At 54.7% G+C, this 26,542-nt stretch overlaps 1 protein-coding gene and 1 non-coding gene across 7 annotated transcripts in view; one reads left to right on the top strand and one right to left on the bottom strand.

The window, feature by feature from the left end:
- Positions 1–26,542, bottom strand: part of CNTN4 (contactin 4) — a 765,413-nt gene that overhangs the window by 433,370 nt on the left and 305,501 nt on the right. The gene's annotated exons all lie outside the window — the stretch shown is intronic.
- Positions 3,209–3,287, top strand: TRNAT-UGU (transfer RNA threonine (anticodon UGU)). The gene has a single exon. It is a non-coding gene; the product is annotated as a tRNA-Thr (tRNA).

Below are 26,542 nucleotides of genomic sequence, written 5' to 3'. Positions count from 1 at the left end.
TGTGCCCTTTCCTAGAGTCCGCCTGGTCCATGAGGATGACCGTCCTGTCCATTCCCCTCTCCTGAGGCACGTCCACTGCAGCCATGCCCACACGCGGGCTGTGCCCTTTCCTAGAGTCCGCCTGGTCCATGAGGATGACCGCCCAGCCCCCTCTCCTGAGGCACGTCCACCGCAGCCATGCCCACACGCGGGCTGTGCCCTTTCCTAGAGTCCGCCTGGTCCATGAGGATGACCGTCCTGTCCATTCCCCTCTCCTGAGGCACGTCCACCGCAGCCATGCCCACACGCGGGCTGTGCCCTTTCCTAGAGTCCGCCTGGTCCATGAGGATGACCGCCCAGCCCCCTCTCCTGAGGCACGTCCACCGCAGCCATGCCCACACGCAGGCTGAGCCCTTTCCTAGAGTCCGCCTGGTCCATGAGGATGACCGTCCAGCCCCCTCTCCTGAGGCACGTCCACCGCAGCCATGCCCACACGCGGGCCGTGCCCTTTCCTAGAGTCCGCCTGGTCCATGAGGATGACCGTCCAGCCCCCTCTCCTGAGGCACGTCCACCGCAGCCATGCCCACACGCGGGCTGTGCCCTTTCCTAGAGTCCGCCTGGTCCATGAGGATGACCGTCCAGCCCCCTCTCCTGAGGCACGTCCACCGCAGCCATGCCCACACGCGGGCCGTGCCCTTTCCTAGAGTCCGCCTGGTCCATGAGGATGACCGTCCAGCCCCCTCTCCTGAGGCACGTCCACCGCAGCCATGCCCACACGCGGGCCGTGCCCTTTCCTAGAGTCCACCTGGTCCATGGGGATGACCGTCCAGTCCAGCCCCCTCTCCTGAGGCACGTCCACCGCAGCCATGCCCACACGCGGGCCGTGCCCTTTCCTAGAGTCCGCCTGGTCCATGAGGATGACCGTCCAGTCCAGGCCCCTCTCCTGAGGCACGTCCACCGCAGCCATGCCCACACGCGGGCCGTGCCCTTTCCTAGAGTCCACCTGGTCCATGGGGATGACCGTCCAGTCCAGCCCCCTCTCCTGAGGCACGTCCACCGCAGCCATGCCCACACGCAGGCTGAGCCCTTTCCTAGAGTCCGCCTGGTCCATGAGGATGACCGTCCAGCCCCCTCTCCTGAGGCACGTCCACCGCAGCCATGCCCACACGCGGGCCGTGCCCTTTCCTAGAGTCCACCTGGTCCATGAGGATGACCTTCCGGTCCCCTTCTCCTGAGGCACGTCCACCGCAGAGCTCACAGAACAGGAGGGATGTCGCTTTGCTAGACCGTCACGGCTACGGCCCAGGCGTGGTCAGGTGTTTTGTGACCTCCCAGGTCCTCAGAGAGCACTGAGTCCCCTTCCAGAACCCTGACCTGCTAATGCAGCCCAGGACGCACACCACTCTGGCCCGGGGACATCTCACAGGACAACGTGCTGACCTCTCCCATGCGACTCAGGCGGCCCTTGGCCACTTCCTCTACGGGAGAAGAAAGAGTGCCCCGAAGCACCTCTCTGGTGGCAGAGACCTCGTGCCGTGAGTCCGTCTTGCCGCCCTTCCACGAAGCCGGAAACATCAGTCCCCAACCTCCTGCAGCAAGAAGCCCTCTCACTGCCGCCTGTGGCCTTCAGCCACACGGGTCCCGTCTCAGCTGCGGCCGGGCAGGCGTCAGGGGCAGGAGGAAAACGCAGAAGTGTGCGTCCTGCATTTGGGAGATTATATCCCATTTACGCTCTTTCCTGGCAGGAGCTTCTCTGACGCGAGTTCATTACACAGAGTCCCCACCTCCCTCCCCTCTCCCTCCCTCCCTCCCGTTCCCTCTTTTGTCCCACTCTCCCCTCCGTCTTAAACCACATCTCACCATCCACACCTGACCCTGGGTCAACGGAAGTCATGCTCTGCCCATCGGACTACCGGAGATTGTCACCTGTTCTTACGGACCCCAGAGGTGAGGCTGGTGGCTGGGAGGCAGGGGGACTCTCTCTCACCCATTCTGACCTCTGGCATCCTGGGGGGGGGGGTCTGAGCAGGAAGAACTCCTCCCCACATAATTTATCCTGCTGCTATGTTCAGGCGAACAATAAAAACAAAATGATGTCACTAAGGTGGCGAGGGGCCCGTTGGTTCTGCAGGCCCGGCGAAGGCAGGTGCCCGCAGGGAGAGTCACGCCCCGGGCACGGCAGAGGCACAGAGTTACTTTTAATGACCCGCCTGCCTGTTGCCTCCACGCTGCCCTGTTGGCAGTCTGGCAGACACCTGTGCTGCGCCTCCCGGGTCACGGCTCAGTTCTGCAGACAGATTAGAGCTGCCAGGGGCTGTGACCCTCCCCAATTGGACCCCGGACCGCCGGTCAAGATGGCGACCGCCGGCTAATGAGGAGCGGAGAGAGGAGCCCCTGTGGGTGCCCACACGGCCTCCCTCAGAGCCGGTTTTGCCCTCGGCCTCCTCGGAGCAGTGTGACACGTCTTCGTAGAAGCCACCGCTCTGGCTTCAGCAGAAGCGACGGTCCCGTCTGCCACGGGCGGCCAATTAATTTGAAGCCGACATGTCTTGGAGAGGTGACATCAGACACGCTGAGAAAACTGTATGTGACAAATGTAAAACAAATCGTGTCATGAACAGTGAGCGGCCGTCACATTCCCAGGGCGGCCTCCCGTGGCACCGGCTTCGGGAAGAAGGAAGGGACATCAGGTCCCCCCGGGAATCCCACGCCAACCCTGCTGACCCTCGCGGGTCCTTCCTGGGGACGCAGGCTGCTCCTCGCGACCGACTTGCAGAGCAGGGATAACACTGGGGTACAGGCACAGACAGCGACGCAGGCCCGGGGGACCACCCGGTGTGACATTATGTATGTGCTTTGCCCTCGCGTCACCCCAGGGAACACAAAATAGAGGACAGGACAGCGAACACCCTGACCCCAGGTCCAGCGCGGCCACGCGCCAAAGCCGCCTCGCACCACAGCCGACGTCGCTGCCTGAGACATCTCAAAATTCACAAGCCACTTAAAAGGTAGACACGAGTGATTGTCCCCCAGACCCGGAGCCTGGTTCCGAGCCCCGGAAGAGAGCCGTATGAAGCTGAACTGTGAGACCACAGAACTGAGACATGGCTTCAAGACTCGGGAGATGAAAGACCCTCCTGGGTCTGAGGGTCCTTCTCTGCAAAAACAGAAGCTCTGTCATCTTAGTTTACACCTTCAGTGTTTTTGCACTTGCAAATATCACTATGGGGCCCTGGCCAGTTGTTGGCTCAGTGGTAGAACATCTGCCCTGTGTGTGGAAGTCCCAGGTTCGATTCCTGGCCAGGGCACACAGGAGAAGCACCCATCTGCTTCTCCACCCCTCCCTCTCTCCTTCCTCTCTGTCTCTCTCTTCACCTCCCACAGCCAAGGCTCAAATGGTTTGAACAACTTGGCCCTGAACGCTGAGGATGGCTCCATGGCATCACCTCAGGTGCTAAAATAGTTCAGTTGCTGAGCAATGGAGCAGAGGCTCCAGATGGACAGAGCATCGCCCAGTAGGGGGCTTGCTAGGTAGATCCTGGTTGGGGCACTGCTTCTCTGCCTCCCCACCCTTCATTTAATAAAAAAGAAGAAAAAAAAAAGAAAGAAAAAAATATATCATTATGGGTATAATCATGAATGGACAATATCAAGTTATTTCCTCTCTTCCCACTTTATTCTTTTATCTTTCTCCTCTCTATTATCAGGCAAATAAACAGAAAATTATGTGAGCCCCAAGTATAGAACACTTAATAAGTGTCGGGTTGGGAAAAATCAAATACGTGAACTGTCATGAAAAACTTACTTTTCCTTGTAATTGGCCCTGAATATGTTTGGACCTGCTACTAGCTATGATACAATGTTTACAGAACTGGCTACCTGATTAAGTATACTACTATCTCATGGGTGAAACTCATCATAGTTAGAATTTCTGTGGACCATGGGCACATCGTACTCAAACGCCCTCTATTCATACAAAGCCCAGGGGGCCATCTGGGCAGCATCGAAGGCAGCCCCGGGTTCTGGGGTCTAAGCGGAAGGGATGAGGCGGGACTGTCCCCACGCCCTCTCCTCTCCTCTCTGCTACACACACACACACACACACACACACACACACAGCTCCATGCTCTCAGCAAGCGGCCTTCTGTTGCTACAGGAGACGTGCACACTCCGTGCCCAGGAGGCCTGTGGTGCCAAAGGAACTGGTAACCCCACTGAGCGGTATGACGCAACCCCATGTAATCGAACCGGGACCTGGTGCAGGGGGGACGCTGGCACCGCTGCCCTCCGGCTCACGGCCACTCACGGAAGGTCACGAACTCAGCAGGAAGCAAGGACACCAGATGGGTCGTAACGTCCGCTGGCTTCTCTGATGGGCTCCCACCACTCACGATTTGTCTAATCCCCCCTCGCTAGCTCAGAGCACGCTCACCGGTGCACACAGAGAGGCACCTCTTCTCTTCCCCTGCCAGTTGCTGGAGTTGTTTTTTTATATTGTAGTTTTCGAAGTTAGAAGCGGGGAGGCAGTCAGACAGACTCCCGCATGCGCCTGACCGGGATCCACCCAGCATGCCCACCAGGGGGCGATGCTCTGCCCATCTGGGGCGTCGCTCTGTTGCAACCAGGGCCATTCTAGCACCTGAGGCAGAGGCCACAGAGCCATCCCCAGCGCCCGGGCCAACTTTGCTCCAATGTAGCCTTGGCTGCGGGAGGGGAAGAGAGAGACAGAGAGGAAGGAGAGGGGAAGGGGTGGAGAAGCAGATGGGCGCTTCTCCTGTGTGCCCTGGCCGGGAATCGAACCTGGGACTTCCACACACCAGGCCGATGCTCTACCACTGAGCCAACCGGCCAGGGCCAGTTTCCGTTTTCAAAGACGCTCTGTGTGTGTTTAAAGGCATTCTCTCAATATCGTTGTTGGGTCGACATGAGAAAGACAAATGAGGAGAGCCTTATGTTCCCCCCTCAGCTCTGCGCTGCCCGCGCTGGGTGAGCAGGGGCAGTGGGGGGTAACACGGAATGGCATTTCCTGGTGCAAAGTGTCTCCTCTTCACTGACATCCACGATCAGAAGGAAAAACACACAGGGTCCCCTCTCAAAGAGGGCACCCCGTCTTTGAAGTAGGTAGGTCCGTTTCCTTATTAATTAATTGTATATGTTTCTCTTTATTGCAAAGAAGATAAAAAGAAGTCACATTCATGAAACAGGAATACCTGATTGACTTCTGCATCCAGCCTTCCTGGTGAAGGACAGAGCTCAACGTGGGTTCTATAAACAACGAAGGCTCTTCCTGCTGGGACAGCCTTGGGGCCTTGACGCTCTGGGCAGTTCCGCACGCTTTTGCTCTCAAGATTATTATCTATGGTCGGTGGAGGACAAGGAGGAAATAAGAGGGTGAACTACGAAACACTTACTTTTTTTTTTTTCCGAGACAAGAAACAAGTGCTCACAGACGGCGATTCCGAAGGCACGGTGTCACAATGTGGGAATGAACGGGGTGCGCGGAGCTCCAGGGGAACCGCCCCAGCAGCCGCCCGAGACGGCGCAGGAAACATTCAGGACGTCAGAATTCTGAGGACTGAAGCCCTCGCGTTAGAATGGAAGCTCATCTCTCTGTGGCTGCTTCCTGTCCTCCTGGTTTATGCTAATGTGGAGCATCAACCGCCGTCCTAAATTAGTCCATTTCCCTGTGATTCCGCCTGTGGAAAATCCTTCTGGAAATAATTACTGGAAATCAACAATATGTCACAACCTTTTATCTCGTCTTCGAACAGACAGGCGTCCTGCACGGCGTGGAGATGTCGTAGGTGCCGCGGTACAGACTCCACCAGCGTCAGGCTACCGGGAGAGCTAATGGGGGCTAATTACATCGATCATATTTCAGGGTACATAAATTTTATAGATAGTGGATGGTGACTCAAAATATTCCACCAAGAGAGCACAGGAACAAAACAGGCTCTCGTCTATTGAAAATCAACGACAGATCACTGGCTCGGAACTGGACACCTGTAAGACACGGAGGCGGAGGCGTGTGGGTGAACGCGGGACACGGATTCACGACAAAAGAAAACGGCTGTGGTTGGGGGGGGTTCCATTCCACGTCTTTGTTACATTGTTCATTTTCTGTTTTTGAAAATTAGCCGGTTTAAGAACTTACTTAACTCTAACATAAAATATAGGGAAAAAGAAAGCAGCTATGGAAATTAAACAACAGGAACAGTGAGTTTCAAATCTCAGCCAGATCTTAAAGCCACTCTGTAGACATACACACTGTAATATAAGCTAGAGACAAGTTATTACACTAGTCTAAATTCTTGTAAAAAATTAATATATATGTATATATATATTTATATTTAAAATTTGGGGGAAATCACTGTATGCTAAAACGATTCAAAACTAACATAGAAACATACTGATTGGCTAGGAAAAATACCCAAATAGACTGCTAAGTAGATCAAGAAGAGTTTTCTATTTTTTTTGTGTGTGTGTATTTTTTTCTGAAGCTGGAAACAGGGAGAGACAGTCAGACAGACTCCCGCATGCGCCCGACCGGGATCCACCCGGCATGCCCACCAGGGGCGACGCTCTGCCCACCAGGGGGCGATGCTCTGCCCCTCCGGGGTGTTGCTCTGCCGCGACCAGAGCCACTCTAGCGCCTGGGACAGAGGCCAAGGAGCCATCCCCAGCGCCCGGGCCATCCTTGCTCCAATGGAGCCTTGGCTGCGGGAGGGGAAGAGAGAGACAGAGAGGAAGGAGGGGGGGGGTGGAGAAGCAAATGGGCGCTTCTCCTATGTGCCCTGGCCGGGAATTGAACCCGGGTCCCCCGCACGCCAGGCCGACGCTCTACCGCTGAGCAAACCGGCCAGGGCCAAGAAGAGTTTTCACAATGCTGGGAGTGAGCTCAGTCCCCTAGTTTACTAAAGAACCATGCCTCAGAGGCTGTCTTCTTCACTGAGGACCTCAAGCCGAGTTGCTGACACAAGACTGTGCAGGAGGAGTCCGAGAGCCCCAGGCATGCGGGGGGACAGGCGGTCAGGGAAGCAGCGGTCCAGCCCCCTACCCCAGTTTCCCATAGAGACCCAGCCTCGGGCATCCTACCTCCAGCCTCCACCGGGCCTCCTCTGTGCATGTCTACTCTGGTCCAAACCCCCCGTCTATAAGGGCACCGCGGGATCGGATCGGACGCCGTCCTCCTAACCAATCTCACCTGCCACACAACCCGTGTCTAAAGACAGTCACATCCGGAGGTCTGGGGCCTCGGATACCGCTTGGCCCACCTCGTTTACTTATGGGGAGAGCAAGGAGGGAAGGGAGAAGCTGTCATGCCCCTGTCTGGAGGGGTGAGGCCTGGGACCCGCGCCCCATGCCGGGCAGACCAGCTTTCTCAGCTCACCGGGGGCGGGGACTCCTTCCCTGAACACGGAGCTCAGGAAGCCCTCAGCCTGTCCTCGGGGACCCTTGGGTTCCAAAAAATCTGACATGAATGAATAAATGCAAACAGACAAATCCCACCTGGTAAAAGAGATAAAACGCCCCCAAACCCGAACTCTTGTAACAGAGTCTGGGTGGTGGCGATACCCGCGATGGTTTATGTTTATTCCTGTTATTTACAATGTATCTCTTGCACCGATACATCTTTTGTCAGAAGGCAAGGTGCAGCTTCCCCTCTACACACACATGCAGACGCTCTCTCTGGTCACCATGGTAATGAACAGGTGTTTAGTAATGACCTAGTGCTGCACTGACACGAAGTAGCACGTGAGGGACATGTGTGGACGATGAACCCACGGAGGGACAGCCATAACCGTAATTCACGGTACTCGTCATCCTCACGACCTTGGCTTCGGATGCCCCGTCCCTCCCCCGGGCTCAGGTGAAGCTAGAGGAACGGGAGAATCGGATACCCCGCGGTCAGGAGGGTTCTGACCCCCCCACCCCACCGGTGTCTCGGTGTCCGCCAGACAGACGCCCGTGCCTCGAGGTCTGGACGGTCAACACGGTGCATCCGACACAAGCTGGACCTGCACGTCCAGAGAGACGCGGGAGGGAGGGAGGAGATGAACAAGGGTCTCTGAGGAGCTGCTATCTACGCAGCGGCAGGACGCACCCCAGCGACCACGGGGGAAGTGACAGCTCGCTCCCCAGCGCCAACCCCCAAGCACGCCGTTCCTCGCCTCTTGGGAGCTATGTCCTCGTGTCCCCTGCTAGATCCCCCGGATCTGCAGGCTCTCGCCTGCACCCTCGGTGCTAATGGGCCCCCGAGGACTTCTGTGACTCACACAACTCTGTGGAAGGGAGCCAGCCTCCCCGCTGGGTGTGTGGCCTCGGGACCGGAACCACAGTGTATGGGAGATACACAGAGCACGGTTCCCTAAATCCCCCGGCAGTGTGCTGTGCGTGTGGGACATGACTCTCCATCAGCTCAGACTTCCGCCCCATCTTCACACACACAACACCAGCACACGGAATCCACCATCTTCCCACACACAACACCAGCACACGGAATCCGCCCCATCTTCCCACACACAACACCAGCACACGGAATCCGCCCCATCTTCCCACACACAACACCAGCACACGGAATCCGCCCCATCTTCCCACACACAACACCAGCACACGGAATCCGCCCCATCTTCCCACACACAACACCAGCACACGGAATCCGCCCCATCTTCCCACACACAACACCAGCACACGGAATCCGCCCCATCTTCCCACACACAACACCAGCACATGGAATCCGCCCCATCTTCCCACACACAACACCAGCACACGGAATCCGTCCCATCTTCCCACACACAACACCAGCACACGGAATCCGCCCCATCTTCCCACACACAACACCAGCACACGGAATCCGCCCCATCTTCCCACACACAACACCAGCACACGGAATCCGCCCCATCTTCCCACACACAACACCAGCACACGGAATCCGTCCCATCTTCCCACACACAACACCAGCACACGGAATCCGCCCCATCTTCCCACACACAACACCAGCACACGGAATCCACCCCATCTTCCCACACACAACACCAGCACACGGAATCCGCCCCATCTTCCCACACACAACACCAGCACACGGAATCCGCCCCATCTTCCCACACACAACACCAGCACACGGAATCCGCCCCATCTTCCCACACACAACACCAGCACACGGAATCCGCCCCATCTTCCCACACACAACACCAGCACACGGAATCCGCCCCATCTTCCCACACACAACACCAGCACACGGAATCCGCCCCATCTTCCCACACACAACACCAGCACACGGAATCCGCCCCATCTTCCCACACACAACACCAGCACACGGAATCCGCCCCATCTTCCCACACACAACACCAGCACACGGAATCCGCCCCATCTTCCCACACACAACACCAGCACATGGAATCCGCCCCATCTTCCCACACACAACACCAGCACACGGAATCCGCCCCATCTTCCCACACACAACACCAGCACATGGAATCCGCCCCATCTTCCCACACACAACACCAGCACACGGAATCCGCCCCATCTTCCCACACACAACACCAGCACACGGAATCCGCCCCATCTTCCCACACACAACACCAGCACACGGAACGGGCTCCGGTCGGCCGGCAGGTTTAATTCTGCACTGCTGACTCAGTATGCACACTAACATCACATGGTCCATGTTTTGTTTTTTATTTTTAACTTCTTGTTACACATTAGAAAACTGAGGCACAGAGAGGTTAAGTGCCTTTCTTTTTTGCTTGATTGCTTCTTTTTTGTTTGTTTGTTTGTTTTAAGTGAGAGCAGAGCAGATAGAGAGACAGACTCCTGCATGGCCCTGACTGGGATCCACTGGGCATGCCCACTAGGGGGTGATGCTCTGCCCATCTGGGGCTGATGTTTGCAATCAAGCTATTTTTAGCATCTGAGACAGGGCTTGTGGGTGCTATCCTCAGCTCCTGGGCCGATATGCTCCAATCGATTGAGCCATGGCTGCAGGAGGGGAAAAGAGAGACAGAGAGGAAGGAGAGGGGGAAGGGTGGAGAAGCAGATGGGCGCCTCTTCTGTGTGACCTGGCTGGGGATTGAACCCAGGACTTCCTCACACCAGGTTGAAGCTCTACCGCTAAGCCAGCCAGCCAGGGCCTAAGTAACTTTCTCCAGGTAATGCTGGCCAATCACTGGGACCGAGTTCTCAACTACGGAATGGGTTTCCAGAGCCTCTTCGCTACGCTCTCCTTGGGTGATGTCCAATGGTGTACTTCTGAGACCCAGAAAAAAAAGAGAGCTATTTTTTTTGCCAACCCAGAGGACCTCCTCAGCTGTGATATCTTTAAAATATACACATGTCAAATCTGGGCTCACACTCAGTGTACTGCTTTGGTATAACCTCACCTCCGCGGGGGTCAGCCGTTCCCACCGTACACATCCGAAAATGCTAATTCAATATTCTCAGCATAGGACATTGATTTCTGAGGTCAAGGTCTTTAAAAAACAGTGAATTAAATAAAAATTGGTCTCAGCTTATGAAGTCAAATATCACTGCCGGTCACTGGAAAAGCCCGATAATGATTTTAGCTCTGTGCATCTGAGTCAGCCCAAAGGAACAGGATCAAGCTTTAAAAAAAGGGGGGGGGGGAGGCTTGGATCTGAGTAAACCCCCCCCTACTGTCCCCACCCCCCCAGCTGGACTCTGTTGATCTGAAATTTGCTCACAGATCTAGATGTTTTTTTTTTTAAACCTCCCCTGCTCCATAAATGCCACCTGGACTCAGATATCGGTAGATGTCAGTCTGAACCGCTTCGCCCGTAAACCCCTGCCGTCTCTGAGTCCGTCCTTTGGACAGTTCTCGAAAGCAAACACAATCTCCAGTGCCAGGTGCAGTGCTGCTTCCTGGGACCCGGGCCAGCGATGGACGGGCTGTTCTGTTGGGCGGTGGTCGCTGCACGGAAGGAGGGCCTGGCCTTCGGAGACGTGTCTTCAGAAACAACGGTGTCAGGAAAGTGAAGGACGTCCTCACGCTCCTGGGGCCCCGGGCTCGTTCCCGATGGTCCCTCTCTGGGGTCTGTTTCAAAATTCTGCACGTGTGTTCACAAAAGGCAGGTGCCCAGGCCTCCCTCTTCCGAGAGGGTGCCCAGACCTCCAGAGCCGTCCCCTCCTCGGTCCGAAGGGCTCAAAACCGAGTCAGAGAAGGATCGCCACTGCCCCAGGACATGGTCACGGGTGCGAGGCGCCCCTGGGTGATTTCTAACGCCGAGGAGGAGGGGTCCTCGTGGTAAGTCAGTGAGGTGTCCCCGGGGAGGAAAGGGGGCGTCTGACCAGCACAACTGGGTGACAGGAGGCCAAGAGCCAGCGGGCAGCCCGCCGAGACCAAGGACGGTGTCCTGGCTTCCCGGGACAGTCTGAGCACAGCCTCCCAGTGGGTGGGGGGCGGGGGGAACACAGGGAAGAGGAAGGAATCCCCACTGCTTCAGAGAGAGGAAGGGAAAGCCTCTGATCACAGGGAAGATTATTCAAATCTAGAATCTCAACGTGAGGAAGAGCGCCAGGAGGAGGCAGATATTGGAACATGGGGGGGGGTGAAGCAGGAATTCTTGACATTCACAGAACAGTCTCCTTAGAAAGAACAGAAGGTTCTACTTGAAAGAGGAAGGAGGAACCCCCACTGTGAGGGGCCAGGGGCCCCCAGGAATACAAATGAACTCCTGCTTCTTTGTGGGAGTTCAGGATGCTAAAGCATCTTGGGGCCATGGGCTCTCAGGGAGCCATAAAAACTGCCTTTTAAGAGAATGTGGGCCAGGCATTCCTATTTCAAGCAATCTTCAAGAAGAGAGTAGACAGGGACATCAAGACCCAGAGCCCTCCCTGGTTATCATACAGGGGAGTCGACGCCCACAGAGTGAACAGCATCCCCATGGCCCCCACACTGTGTCTCGCTGAGGACACCTTCATCTCTACCTGCATGTCTACACGAGGTCCTGATCCAACCTCGCCCCCCACAGTCTGGGTGTGTTTCCAGAAAGTGACCAGAGAGAGATGGGGGGGTGTATTTCCCAATTTAAGAGCAGTCCTCAGGAGGGAAACAGCAGGTTTAACAAACATACATGTGAGGCACACCCTGGCCGGACAGCTCGGTTGGTTAGACGAGCATCAGCCCAAAACACAGAGGTTGCCGGTTCGATCCCCAGTCAGGGCCCGTAGAGGAATAGATGTTTCTGTCTCCCCTCTCTCTCACTCCCTTCTTCTCTTTAAAATCAATAAAAATAAATAAATAAACACGAAATTAAAAAAAAAAGACATGTAAGTCCACAGGAAACAGAGTTAAGTTTTAGCCAATTAAAACTTCAGAAGGCTTTGTGATAAAAAGTTGAGCTAGGTAGGGTCCAGGCCCTGCGGTCACGCCACGGCCTCCCCACGGCAGAGCAGGGCTGAGGGACTGCAGTGACCAGAGGCGTCCTGGTTCCCATCAACTGTGCACAATGACAGGAGCACCCTCCCCCCAGGGTGCCCACCCTGCAACTGTGGTGGCAGTGGTGACCTGGTGCTGATGGAATGCAATGTTGGGACAGATCTGAGGACGAAGCCATCTCGGTTCTTCCCGAAAAAGAAAAGTCCAGAACTCTTCCTGTCACATGACCAAGGTCATGAGGACAGTCACCCTGCAAACAGGACGCAATACCCACAGCTTCTGTGCCCTGATTATACAAACCGACCGACGGGGAGGTCGTTCCTGAGGTCACGAGTTCTGCCCCATCAGTGCCCTGGAGAGATGAGGAGTCCACCCTTTTCTCAGAAGATCCCCTTCCTCATAGCCCCCCCCCACCCCCACTTCCGTCCCTAGCGTGCGAATCTGCACATTCATGCCCACAGTCAGGAACACAAGCTTCAGGAGGAAGCTCCGTGTCCTCATCAATACAGAAATGTAAGGGATATGAAGATTGCTGGAGCCCCTCTCTTAGGAAAGTTGAAACAGGAGGATGCATTTTGCAATGAAGACGTCATGCTCTGATTCCCACTCACGCTTTGGGAGACAAAGTCCAGCGTATAACTGGTGGGCGGGGATGCACCTCCCACCCCACCTCTGCTGACGGTTAGTTACTCAGGTGCAGAGCAAGATGCTTTCGAACGAGTTGCTTATAAAAAAAAAAAAACCTATTTCCTCCAGGAGTCGGCCCCAACCTTGCCCACTTTGATGTTTGAAAAGCGCAGAGGCTGGAATCAACCCTGCTTTGATAACTCTTTTCCAAGCATGAAAAATGTAGCCATCCAGCGGCTCAGGTGCCCGCCAGCTGCCGTGAAGACCGGGGAGGAACCGCCTGCCGTTCTGCACACACGGCGGCTGCTCCGGCTTCGCGGACCTGGGAGACCCGGAGCGGCGACCTGAACGGAGCCTTCTCGGTCTCCAGATGTCTGAGGGGGGCACTCAGAAGACAGAGAGAGAGAGAAGGGGGCCGGGAGTGGGGGGTGGGGGGTGAGGAGACAGGCTCGGGAGCTGGGTTAGGGACGGAACGGTGGTTCCAGGCATGGGAGCCACGTGTCAGAGGGGTGAAATAAGCGGCCCGCCCGGGTCTGCCTCGCTGCCGTTCCGGACGCTGAGCTGACACATTGAACCCACTGGCCACGCACGTGACGGGTCACCCCTCCTCAGACCGTGATCCGGAGCAGGAGCAGGGCACGCGGCGGGCAGCACGTGAATTTATATTCCCACAGGACTCCGTGGATAAATATCCCCTCACCGCTCACCCCTTTCCCTCACGGCCTTGTTCATGTGACCTGTCCCCTCTGAATACACGTTTCTCAATCCATTGTGAGAGCTCGGCCCCGACTGCGTCCCAGGTCACACATCTCTGTTCCTAGTAACTCTCACGGAAGGGAAGACGGTGGCCCCCTCCCAACCCGGAAGGCGAGTGAAAACGCCGGTGGTAAGATTCTGCAAACGTAAACAAATGCACCTCTGGGCACCACGTTCACATTCACAGGGCCTCTGACCTACGGCAGAGACAGCCGGTGGCTAATAGTTTAAGTGACATACTTGTCTGTTTGATTTGGGGGCACATTCAGTGGCACGAACAGCGGGTCTTTTACTGACATGTACACATTTTAAAATGTCTTGGATTTAAAAAAAACACACACACAAACTAAAAAGCCATGGCAACACTATCAGCAAAGTTCGGTGGCTGCATTTGCATACTGTCTCGCACGCTTCGGGCCAGGAGGATCGTTTGCGTGGAAGTGGCTAATCTTTATCTTTTCCTTTCAGACGGCTCACATGATCACGTCCTTCCTCTAACCTCGTTTCCACGGGAAAGAGGGCAGGCGGTCCCCAACGGCACACGTGGGAAAGACTGGGGACACAGGAGACATACCCGCACCAGACAGCCCGCGTGGTGTCAACCACGAGAACGCCTCCCTCCCTGTGTGTCCACGCAGCTTCCTCGCTAGAGCGTTCTGATCCAGGGCGTCACGGGAGGCGGCCGAGAGGAGAGGTCTCACTCCGTCGTGGGCACGCTCTCCGGGAGACCATTGCCACGGGTCCCCCCAGGGATGAGAGGAGACGCACCTGCCTCCTCTTCACAGCTCCCGGTCCGGGGTCTTATGGAGGGGAGACCCCAGTTTAAACCACACTTGCCCCTAGTTTCCTATCTTATATGGCAGGTGGGTTGAGCCTCCAATGACGAGACTGGGGTTCCCTAGACTTCCTTCCCCGGTGTGCGAGTTTGTAAACGCCCTGTACTCCAGGGACACGGATCGCGTTCCTAACGATGAGGAAAGAAAGGCGTAGCTTTGAGTCACGTGTGACGGACGAGCGCCTTCCCGTCCGGTAGTCACACCCTGAGGAGGATGAGGAACCGCGGTTAAGTTTGGAGGAGAGAGATGGAAATGGCTTAGGAAGCGCTTATTTTCTAGAGACTAAAATAAGTAAATAAAAATTGGGAAAAAAAATAGTTCATTCGTTTGGATGAGTAAAACTATTCATTGAGACATATTTAATTTTATGGCTTTTGACCTATTCTCTCTCTCTCTCTCTCTCTCTCTCTCTCTCTCTTTTAAATCCACTGCAGTTCAAGACGAGTAAAACTGAAACCTACATCAGTTAACAAAGATTCAGTCCGGACCCATGGGTGCCTCAGTATATGTCTACATAAAACCTGTCCACGAACGTTCACAGGAGTGTGAGTTATAAGAACCAAAACAAAACAAAACAAAACAGATAGAACCCAAATGCCTATGAGCTGGAGAATGGACAAATAGAATGAAGTCTATCCATACAGTGGAATGTTACTTGGCAATAAAAAAGGCAGTATCAGCACTCGCTACAACAGAGAAACTTTGAGAACACAGAGCCTCGTGAGGGCAGTCTGTCACAGATCAGAAATCATGGAATTTCTTCTATGTGAAATATTCAGGACAGGCACATCCAGAGGCAGAAGACGGGCCAGCATTCTCCCAGGACTTGGGGCGGGGGCGGGCATGCAGGTGGCTGGCAAGAGGCAGAGATACATCTCTGAGAAGGTGAATATGGTCACCTGGAACAGATGGCGGTGATGGGTACACAACTCTGGAGCTATATGCAAAACACCAAACTGTACTTTTCTTTTTTTTTTAATACAGAGACAGAGAGAGAGTCAGACAGACAGGAACGAAGAGGTGAGAAGCATCAATCACCAGTTTTTCATTGCCTGTTACAACACCTTAGTAGTTGTTCATTGATTGCTTTCTCATATGTGCCTTGACCGCGGGCCTTCAGCAGACCGAGTAACCCCTTGCTCAAGCCAGTGACCTTGGGTCCAAGCTGGTGATCTTTGCTCAAACCAGATGAGCCCGCGCTCAAGCTGGTGACCTCGGGGTATCGAACCTGGGTCTTCAGCATCCCAGTCCGACGCTCCATCCACTGCGCCACCACCTGATCAGGCTGAACCGGGCGTCGGGAACCTTTTTGGCTAAGAGAGCCATGAACGCCACATATTTTAAAATGTAATTCCGTGAGAGCCATATAACGACCCGTGTACATTACGCATTATTCAATAAAAATCTGGTGTTGTCTCGGAGGACAGCTGTGATTGGCTCTGGACACCCTCAACCATGAACATGAGCAGTAGGAAATGAATGGATTGTAATACATGAGAATGTTTTATATTTTTAATGTTATTATTTTTTTATTAAAGATTTGTCTGCAAGCCAGATGCAGCCATCAAAAGAGCCACATCTGGCTCACGAGCCATAGGTTCCCGACCCCTGGACTAAACTGTACTTTTAAAAATGTCCTCATCATATGGATTTTGAGGAAATAACTCAATAAAGTTCATTAATAAATATCTGGTTGAGAATTTTTTAGTTTAATGTCACAGTCTTCTCAGCTACATGCTTACATGTAGGTTTTATGATAAAAATCTCTCATCCAAATGGAGAAATTTATATACATACATACACATATACATGGAAAAATTATTTTGCCCTGCCCAGATAGCTCAGTTGGTTAGAGCATCATCCCAAAGAGCACAAGCTGCCGGTTTGATCCCTGGTTGGGGCACATATTGGAACAGATATTCCTCTCTCTCTCTTCCTCTCTCTATAATCAATAAACATTTTTTTTTCTTCTTCTTTTTTCAAATGAGAGGAGGGGAGATAGATTCCCACATGTACCCTGACCGGGATCCACCCAGAAACCCCTGTGCAGCTGATGCTCTGCCCATCTGAGGCCATGCTTGCAAGTGAGCTATTTTTAGAGCCTGAGCCAGAGGCTCCATGAAGCCATCCTCTGCGCCCAGGGCCGATGCGCTTCAACCAATAGAGCCATGGCTGTGGGAGGGGGAGAAAGAGGGAGAGGGGTGGGGGCGAAGGGGAGGGGTGGAGAAGCAGATGGTCGCTTCTCCTCTGTGTCCTGACTGGGATTTGATCCCAGGACATCCACACGCGGGGCTGACGCTCTACCCCTGAGCCAACCAGCCACGGCCAACATTTAAATTTTTTTTAAAGGAAAGGAATGCTTTAATGAAAACTGGAAACATCACCCATTCATCTTAATTTATAAGTACCCAGTGGGCCACCTAAATATCGTCCTATTTTCTGAGGATTCCGGGTAATAAAAAAAAAGAGAGCGGAAGAGACCGACCCTGCTCAATGGCCCCTGCACCCCGTGGGGACACAAACCTCTGTGCGTGGTCTTCTCTGCGTCCCGCCGGACCCGAGCAATCTCTCCCACGCCGACTCTGGGTTTCATTACAGGGAGGAAACCTTCTGTGAGTTCAGCACCAAGGTCATGTCCCTTCAGCTCCAATCCAGGCTGGAGGCATAAATCTTTCCGGAACGATCCACCCATGCTGGCACCACAAAGGCTGTGACACATGTCACAACGAAGCAACTTTCATTAAAGTCACAGCCGCAGATGTGCCTTCCTTTTTCTTGACGGACTCCGAAAATTGCTCTATCTTTCTCCATTCCCCTGACAGCTGTCATCATGTCACCGATGGAGAGAAATTTTAGGAAAAAAAAAAAAAAAAAGAAAGGCCTCTCAATTTCCCGACAGTTGTCACCACTTGGCGCAACATAATATGCAACGTGACCAGCGGGGTGGAGGGTGTTTATCCTCAAACACCGGGAAAGGGGGGAATCGGAGGAGGAAGCGTATATTAGAAAAGCCCACAGGACAAGAGAGTAATACAGAAAACAACGGTCCCGTTCACAGTATTCCAGAACCTTCCCTCTGGAGCACATCGATCTGTCTCGAGTCCACATTGCCCATCCCAGGACTGCAGAGAGAGCCTCTATCCTGCGGAAAGACTCAAAACCGTTTACCGCACGTGTCTTTAAGTAAGTAACCACGGGACACGGGTGTCAGGCAGAGAGAGGCGCCTGATCAATGTGGGACAGGAGGCAGAGATCTTGGCGTGAAGCAGAGGAGAGAGAGAAAGAGAGAGGCAGACTTTTAACTTGATGGGCTTACAGAAGTGTTGATCAAGTGAATCTCCTATTCTGACCTCAAATAATAATACAGCGAGAAAATTGGGGGGGGGAAGGATGTTCAAGGTAGTTATAAAACTCAGCGTGGGGCCCTGGCCGTTTGGCTTAGTCGTAGAGCATCAGCCCGGCGTCTGGAAATCCCCGGTTCATTTCCAGTCAGGGCACATAGAAGAAGTGTCCATTTGCTTCTCTACCCTTCCCCTTCTCCTTTCTCTCTATCTCTCTCCTCCCCTCCTGCAGCCATGGATCCATTGCAGCGAGTTGGCCTCAGGCACTGAGAAGAGCTCCATGGCCTCCGCCTCAGGCACTAAGCAGAGCTTGGTTGCTGAACAACAGAGCAACGCCCCAGATGGGCAGAGCATCGCCCCCTAGTGGGCATGCCGGGTGGATCCCGGTCAGGCGCATACAGGAGACGGTCTCTCTGCCTTCCTGCTTCTCGTGGAATTAAAAGTAAATAATAAATAAATAGATAAAACTCAGCGTGGGCTGAAGAAGGGACTCAAACTGGTCTTCACATTGCTCCCTCAAAGGGGACGCGCACCTGCCCTGCCCTGCTCTGGGCGCTAATTATGGATCCAAGTGCTCGAGGCCCCTTCCCGTCTGCATGCGGGTGTGGGTTTCCACAGATGCGCACCAAGAAGCCCGCCCATGTCTCTGTCCAACCTGTGGACCCCGAGCCACTGAAACAACGCGTTTCCCGCTGCGGAGGAGCTCTGAGGGCGTACGGACACAGTAAGCACGGCGCCGGAATACACGGCTGCCACGTGCCGGGCGGCTCAATCAACTAAAGACTCAAAGCGTCAGGCTTCCCCTGCGAGAGCCGTGCGTGGGACCTTAGCATCGACGTCGGGTTAAGAGAGGCTCCACATCGATGGATATTTAAGACGACATCGTTGTTGACGTCTCTGCGGAAAATGCAACCGCCTTGTTAATACTGAGCGTCCAGGGGTCGTCAAACTTTTTATAAAAACCGCCCACTTTTGCAGTGCTGGTCAACCTGGTCCCTACCGCCCACTAGTGGGCGGTCCATCTTTCATGGTGGGCCAATCGCAGCGCTGTTTGGTTGCGCGGCAGGGACCAGGTTGGCCAGCACTGCAACAGTGGGCGGCCGTTTGACACGAGGGCACTCCGCGATGGCGCGTGAGAACGGGGGGGTGGGGGTGGGGGTGGGGGTGGGGGGGGGTGGGGGTGGGGGTGGGGGTGGGGGGGGGTGGGGGGTGGGGGGTGGGGGGTGGGGGGTGGGGGGGTGGGGGGGTGGGGGGGGGACCGCACGAAAGGCAAGGAGCGCGGGTTGTGCCTGCCGGTCACAGCCTGGCCAGGGAGGCACCTGTGTGTGTAACGGTCGGCCACCTGAGCGTCAGGTCCAACACCTGCCTGCCTGCCCCTAATGGCGACATTACCCCTGGAGTGTCCAGGGTTTAATTAACAGAGCAGGACTGGAAAGGCCTTGAGCCTGTCGGCTCCAAACATTAACACCCATCCCCCTCGGTTCATGGGGGGTGAGGACGCCCTCCCTGAGGCTCCCAGCCGGCTCTCGAAGGTGAGAAGCGCACCGAGGTTTGTGCCTCCTGAACAAGATGGCATCAGACGCCCGCGCCATTGCGTCGCTCCGGAGTGCCCGGCGCTCGGCGATCTTAGACAAAATAAGACGAAGCTATCCTCTGTTCAGCCCGCCCCTCTAAACGGCTACTTCCAAACCCAGGGAAGCACCTGCGTTCGCCGAGGGCCGCGAGACGAGGGGGAGACGTCAATCGCCTTGGGAAAGGAAATAACCAGGCAGGCAGACACCCTGTACTTGAGCGCCAATTTTCTTCTTAGCGTTGGAAGGAAAGAGAAGCGTGAGAGCCCAGGGCACTCGGTCGCTGGAAGGCTGCCTTCCAAATTATTATCTTTAAATACTAATGGCACCTTGCACTTATAAAACAGCTTGTTCCACACGAGCTCACCACGAGTTCCCCACAGACGCACTCAGCTCCACCGAAGAACACATCCCCGGGGAGGGACGGCCAGACCCACGTCCAGGCGATAAACAGAGCCCTGAGTCGGGTGGGCATCAGTCACCGCCCCCAACTCCATCGATTAGGTGGGGGGAGAGGACAGCGCTGAGACAGGAGTGGCCTGTCGGGCGGGGGGAGGTCCGGCCTCGCTCACACACGTGCGGAAGGGGAAGGCTGGCCTTAGGAACACGGTGGCCTCATTGCGAAACGCTCCTGTGAAAAACACGCACGCTTGCCTCCATCACTCGGCCGTTTTAGGCCACTGTCGTGGGAGTGAGGTCCTACAAAAATGTCTGGAGAAGGGGCTTTGTTTCTGCACACGTCCTGTGGTCTGGACAGGGTCCACGGAGATGCCCCAGAAGCACTTCCTAGCGACAGAAAGAAACCAACAGAGCAAAGGAGAGAGAGGGGAAGCCCCCACGGGTCCCCAGGTGGCCCATTGAACCTGCCCCCACCCCACCCCAAGCAGAATGCAGACTTTGATCAGGGCAGTGAGGTTCTGTGTGCTTTGGTCATGGCTGTATCCCGGCAACCCTAGACCAGGGTGCGGCAAACAGCAGACATTTAATAAATAAGTTTTATTTATTTTCATTAATTAATTTATTTTTATTTAAGTGAGAGGAAAAGAGAGAGACAGATTCCTGCATGCACCCCGACCGGGATCCACCTGGCAACCCCCATCTGGGGCCCATGCTTGCAACTGAACTATTTTTAGCACCCGAGGCAGAGGCTCCACAGAGCCATCCTCAGTGCCCGGGGCCTGTGCACTCAGATCAATGAAGCCATGGCCGTGGAATGAGGAAAGCGAGGGAGGGAGAGGGAGGGGAGGAAAAGCAGGTGGTCACTTCTCCCGTGTGACCTGACTGGGAATCGCACCCAGGACTTCCACACACCAGGTCGATGCTCTACCACTGAGTCAACTGACCAGGGCAATGAATTTTAGATTAACAAGTGACGAGGCCAGCAGTGCTGGGGAGCCCCCTGTGCTTCTGTCTGCTGCACAGGTGGGCAAGGAAGCTGTCTCTCTCTGCCGGAGCACCCAGCCTGGTCCTCTACCGGACACACCCTCTGAAAGGTCTCGAGTTGAACTCAGTGGCATCAGGCTGTGTCTGCAGGCCCACGACGAGCAGAAATCAATCAGACCACCCGCTCTCCCCTCACATGGCGGGGGGGGGCACCCTCAGATTTTTTCTACCTGCCCAGTGAGAGAAAAAAAGAAATCATCAATGTTTCTCTTTCAACAGCAACATATAAGTCCCGTTGGCAACTTTAGCGCCAAATTTAAATGAAACTATTACATGTTAGTAAAGTCAGTAACTGTAACTGTCGTTTATAGTCAACCGACTCAACCAGGAATAGCAAAATGTATGCGTTTGCTGTATTCTGGGTGATTAACTTCATTCTCCGCAGCTGTAAAGTGTGAGTTCTGAAATCTGACCCATGGACACGGGCGACTTAGGGGACACATTAGGGTCTGAGTCCAGCTCTGCAGGAATCCCGGGGTGCTGTGCTCTCGCGGCCCCGTCTGCTCCTCTCTAAGAGGGCGCCCAGTGGATTGGTAAGGTGTTCCCACCGTGCCGCTGGAGGACACGCCCCCTCATGCTGTAAAACCCTGTGTCTTCTCCCCCGGCAGCGAGCAGTCCCCAAACTAACTTACAACAGAGGTTGTTACCTCCCTGGATATGGACTTGGTAGATGTCCCTTGCTTTCCAACATTCAGAAAATAAACACCGATATTTAAAATCTGTGACATGCGGCAACATTTGGCCCCCGATTCTAGTGACACTAATTTTCTAGGAGGGGACCCTTCTGCAGTTTTCCTGCGGAGTCTCTGTTTTCTGACGGCTGGACTGCCGCATTCACGTTTTCGGTCTGGTGTCTGCAGGTCTGTGCTCGTGCACAGAGTCTGAAGAAGAACTCGGGAGTAGCCGGCTGGCCAGGGACAGAGCGCCTGTGGTTCTCCGGGCATCCCGGGCTCCACTCCCGTCATTGGACTGGGCGGCCGTTCCGTCTCGGGGTAACCACCAGCCCGAACGGAAGAGATGCAGACAAGACAACCTGTAGACCCCCTCAGACTTCACACCCCGTGGACTTCCTGTCTCCGGCCCTCCACGAGCTGGGCGGCCATTCTGAGACACAGGGAGGAACCCGTGACGGGGGTGACGTGCCTGCCACCAGCACCAGGGAGGCGGCAACCAAGAGTGGCTTCTACACGTGCTCCTCACAGCGTAGTTTTCAGATGGACAGTTGGTCAGTTTGGCCCTCTCCTCAGCAACCACACCTGTACAGTAATGTTTTTGTTTACGAGTTACATGCATGTCCCTTTAACACATCCATGAAAACGTTTCTCTGTATCTAACTAAAGCGATCCAGCGTTCCACCCGAGGGACCCACCTCCGGCTGCGGGGAAATCTCCCCGGTGACGCCCGCGTTCACAAAAACTGACACTTCAGAGAGAGAGTCAGAGCTTCATCCAGACTCAGATCAGTTCCAAACCCTGCCTCTCAGGTGGTTCCGAGGTCGAAAACGGTCCAAACTCTGCCTCTCAGGTGGTTCCGAGGTCGAAAACGGTCCAAACTCTGCCTCTCAGGTGGTTCCGAGGTCGAAAACGGTCCAAACTCTGCCTCTCAGGTGGTTCCGAGGTCGAAAACGGTCCAAACCCTGCCTCTCAGGTGGTTCCAAGGTTGAAAACGGTCAGAGGCAAACTCAAGAATATTTCTGGAGTGAAATGTTTCAGTCAATCATTTTACGTGAACATCCTGAATATTATTCTGCATGTTATGAAAATAATTTGGACCAAAAAAAGCACCACTGTAGCCAATGTATCATTCAGTCATGGCCTGTGATGAACATTAAAGAGGTCAAGGGTCTTAGCTTAGATGTGTGTACGTGTGCGCACAGAAACACACACACACACACACACACACACACACATACACCAGTTAGCCTCAGACACTGTTTTCCTCCTTATAATTTAGGTTACAAAGTTTAAAAGCAAATATGTTGTTGAAGCTTTTGCATCCCTTTTTTTTTTTTTTTTTGCATTTTTCCGAAGCTGGAAACGGGGAGGCAGTCAGACAGACTCCCGCATGCGCCTGACCGGGATCCACCCGGCACGCCCACCAGGGGGCGATGCTCTGCCCATCTGAAGCGTTGCTCTGTTGCAAACAGGGCCATTCTAGCGCCTGAGGCAGAGGCCACAGAGCCACCCTCAGCGCCCGGGCCATCTTTGCTCCAATGGAGCCTTGGCTGTGGGAGGGGAAGAGAGAAACAGAGAGGAAGGAGAGGGGGAGGGATGGAAAAGCAGATGGGCACTTCTCCTGTGTGCCCTGGCCGGGAATGAAACCCGGGATTCCTGCACACCAGGCCAACGCTCTACCACTGAGCCAACCGGCCAGAGCTGCTTTTGTATCTTTTACATGTACTCACATACCACCTGACCAGGTGGTGGCGCAGTGGATAGAACATCGAACTGGGATGTGGAGGACCCAGGTTCAAAACCCTGAGGTCACCAGCTTGAGCACAGGTTCATCTGGTTTGAACAAGCCTCACCAGCCTGTGCCCAAGGTCGCTGGCTCGAGCAAGGGGTTACTCAGTCTGTTGAAGGCCTGTGGTCAAGGCACATATAAGAAAGCAATCAATGAACAACTAAGGTGCCACAACGAAGAATTGATGCTTCTCATCTCTCCCTCTTCCTGTCTGTCCCTATCTGTCCCTCTCTTTGTCTCTCTCTCTCACTCTGTCACAAAATACACACACACACACACACACACACACACAGACCATAGCAATAGGTACTTTCAACAGCCATCACCTGAGTGCCACCTGTGGGCCCCGCAGGGAAAGGCAGAGGAGGACCACAGGGAGGACTGTGTCTGTCTAATCCCCTGATGCTGCTGACGTCCGAGCACAGGGCCAGACGGACAGCTGGGCGGAGGAGTCGGCACACACCTACACTCCCCGTTCCACGCTCGGCACAGGCGGCATGGAGAGGCCCGAAACCACGCTGAGCTGGCCCCGTCTCCCCCCGGTGGGTGTTGTTCCCCTGGCGACAAGCATTACGCTCGAGGGTGGGCGGCTCCCACATCTGGACAGGGACAAAGGCACTCCACTCGGAGCAGCTTGGAGTGTGAGTCCCGGCAGGTGGCCGCACGTAATTAGCGGTGTGACTCACTCAGAGGCTGGTGCCCAGTACAGCGGGCCATTTATCTGAGTGTTCGGGTGACCTGAGCACGCCCCAGGGGGGCGCCCTGCTCAGCAGGGGAAGAGCGAAGAGAAATAATGATTTCCAAAAGCCGGTCGGCACCTTGGCGCGGGACGGTGACAACCAGGACGTTAGTTAGGTGTGCTTCCTGGGCGGCGTGAGGGAGTCCCTCCCTCCCTCTCCTGGGACGATACAGACAAATCGGGGTGTTGGGGGGGCGTGGGGGACCGACACGGAGGCGGGGAGATGGCGGAAAACAACTCACCAGCTGCCGGTCTGAACAGTTGAACGACGTCCCCCAGGCTTGCTCGCGGACGTCCCCCCAGCTGCACGATGTCCACCCAGCCGCACCTCCCGTCCAGGGACAGCTCTGCACAGGTCCTCATTCAAGGGGGGCCACCCAGCTCCGCCTCCCTCCCGCCCACGTCCCTCAGGGCAGCGGCCTGTCCCCAGCCGGCTGGGGCAGCACAGGAAAGAGCCACAAGTAGGGCTTACTTCTCCGCATCTCCCCAGGGACCCGAACGTCCTCACCGGCTGTGCAGGGCCTGTGCAGGCCCTCGGCCCCTCCTGGGGGCGTCCCTGGGGCCCCGCCGCGCTGTCCCTGCCCTTTATGCTCTCACACGCGTTCCCTCCGCGGCCACCTGTCTGCCGACCCCCAGACCTGCCCTCACGGCTCTGCTTCCGCATTTACATTTATTTTATTTTACTTTTTGCTGGGACCTCAATGCTGGGACCTCAAGTTTCTCTCCCCTGATATAGGGTCTCCTTCTGGCCAGCCTTAAATCTGTCTCCTCCCGTCCCCTCGCCACCTGGCTGGCACTGTCAGCACCTCTAAATCCTGTCACATCCTCGGGTCCGGGAGCTCCGCGGGTTGTGCCGGTCCAACCCCAGGAAGACAAGACGTTAATCCTCCTGAGCAGTCCCCTCAGCAGTAGATCATCCTGCTCCTTCCCCGAAACCAGCAGAGAAGTTTCTGGTAGATCATCCTGCTCCTTCCCTGGAACAGCAGAGGAGTTTCTGGCACATGGGCGGGACTCCCCCCCCCATCTGGAATGCGGGCGAGGACGTGCCACCAGGCACACAACCTCAGACCACAGCGAAGTCCAAGGGGCGGCGTTCTCTTCCTGACCTCAGAGCCCACCGGGGGAGGAGCCACGAGCGCGGAGAACCAAGTGACATTGGATCGGACGTCCCGTGTCACCAGGTGCACTGGCTTAAACCCAGAAGCAGAGCCCCTGATTTGCCTGGGAACCCCCCAGTCAAGGATTTGAGAGCCACAATCACGCAACACATCTGTCCCCCTCCCACGGCGTGCAGAGAAACAGTCCAGAAGCGCCAGGCTGTCTCCGTCACAGAAGGGCGCACGGCCGTGAGGCACAGGGATTATGTCCTATCACTAACGCTACACACAGCAGGGCCTGGGGGAGGGTCTGTCTACCCAGCTTTCTGAGTTTGGGGAAATTAACTTTCCATTCTGCACGGATCACATCAAATACGGTCTACGGGTCCACTCAGTAATAAAACGACCGTTCAAACTCCAGGGCTGGAAGCTGCCCATCCAGAGCTCTTTTGCCTAATGGTCACCTCTGAGAAGAAAAATTCGTATTCCCAACTCACATGTGAAAGCTGTCATAACACGCCCCTGCTCTGGCAACAAGAAGGGGGGGGGGCCCTCCGAGCTATTAGTGTCATCCAATGGCCCCTGTCACCCATCTTCCGAGGACACCGGGTGTTAAAAATATAGGTGAATACCGCCAGCGGTTAAGCAGGAGATTAGCTGGTGATGATGTCCTGACCTCCCAGTTACGCAGGCGGTGTGCCTTTTCATTTCATTTGCTAGTGAGAGACAAAAATCGCCGCCCTCCTGACACCAGGAATAACTCCTTCTGAAACGATTTCAGCTTCTTTCAGAGCCGGTGGTGAAGACGCCCAGACAGAACTGGCAATGGGGTCTGAGCTCAGGCAGCAGCCCAGAGCGGTGGGTGGGGCTTCAGTAACTCCTACCGTTTGTCACTTTTAACTGAGACTCTTATCCAGATAGAAGCTGGCAGTGATGAGATGGTAAGGAATGTATCCTAAAGAAAATGTTCCATGAAGTTTCTCTCTCTCTCTCTCTCTTTTTTTTTTTTAAATCTCATTTGGATTCTGCAAAACTGCTCACCTGATTATACCATCGGGTCCTTATATCGCAATGCCATATTATTAGTATTATTTTTTTTGGCTTTTATTTTTCCATACTGGTTAACTAGACTATCACCTCTTGGAGGGAATAATGTCCTTTGGCTCACCTGTCATTTTCTAAATCAAGCTGTACTATCCTGTCACATGACATGGACTCCCATTTGTGAATCCTCCGGTTTTACTCCTTAATCAAATGTTGAGAGCTTAAGGCGTTACGATGAGTTCGCTTCATCAC

This window comes from Saccopteryx bilineata, chromosome 10 (genome assembly GCF_036850765.1).
Source record: "Saccopteryx bilineata isolate mSacBil1 chromosome 10, mSacBil1_pri_phased_curated, whole genome shotgun sequence".
In the NCBI taxonomy this organism is placed as follows: Eukaryota; Metazoa; Chordata; class Mammalia; order Chiroptera; family Emballonuridae; genus Saccopteryx; species Saccopteryx bilineata.
This window is presented reverse-complemented; position numbering and strand designations above follow the sequence as displayed.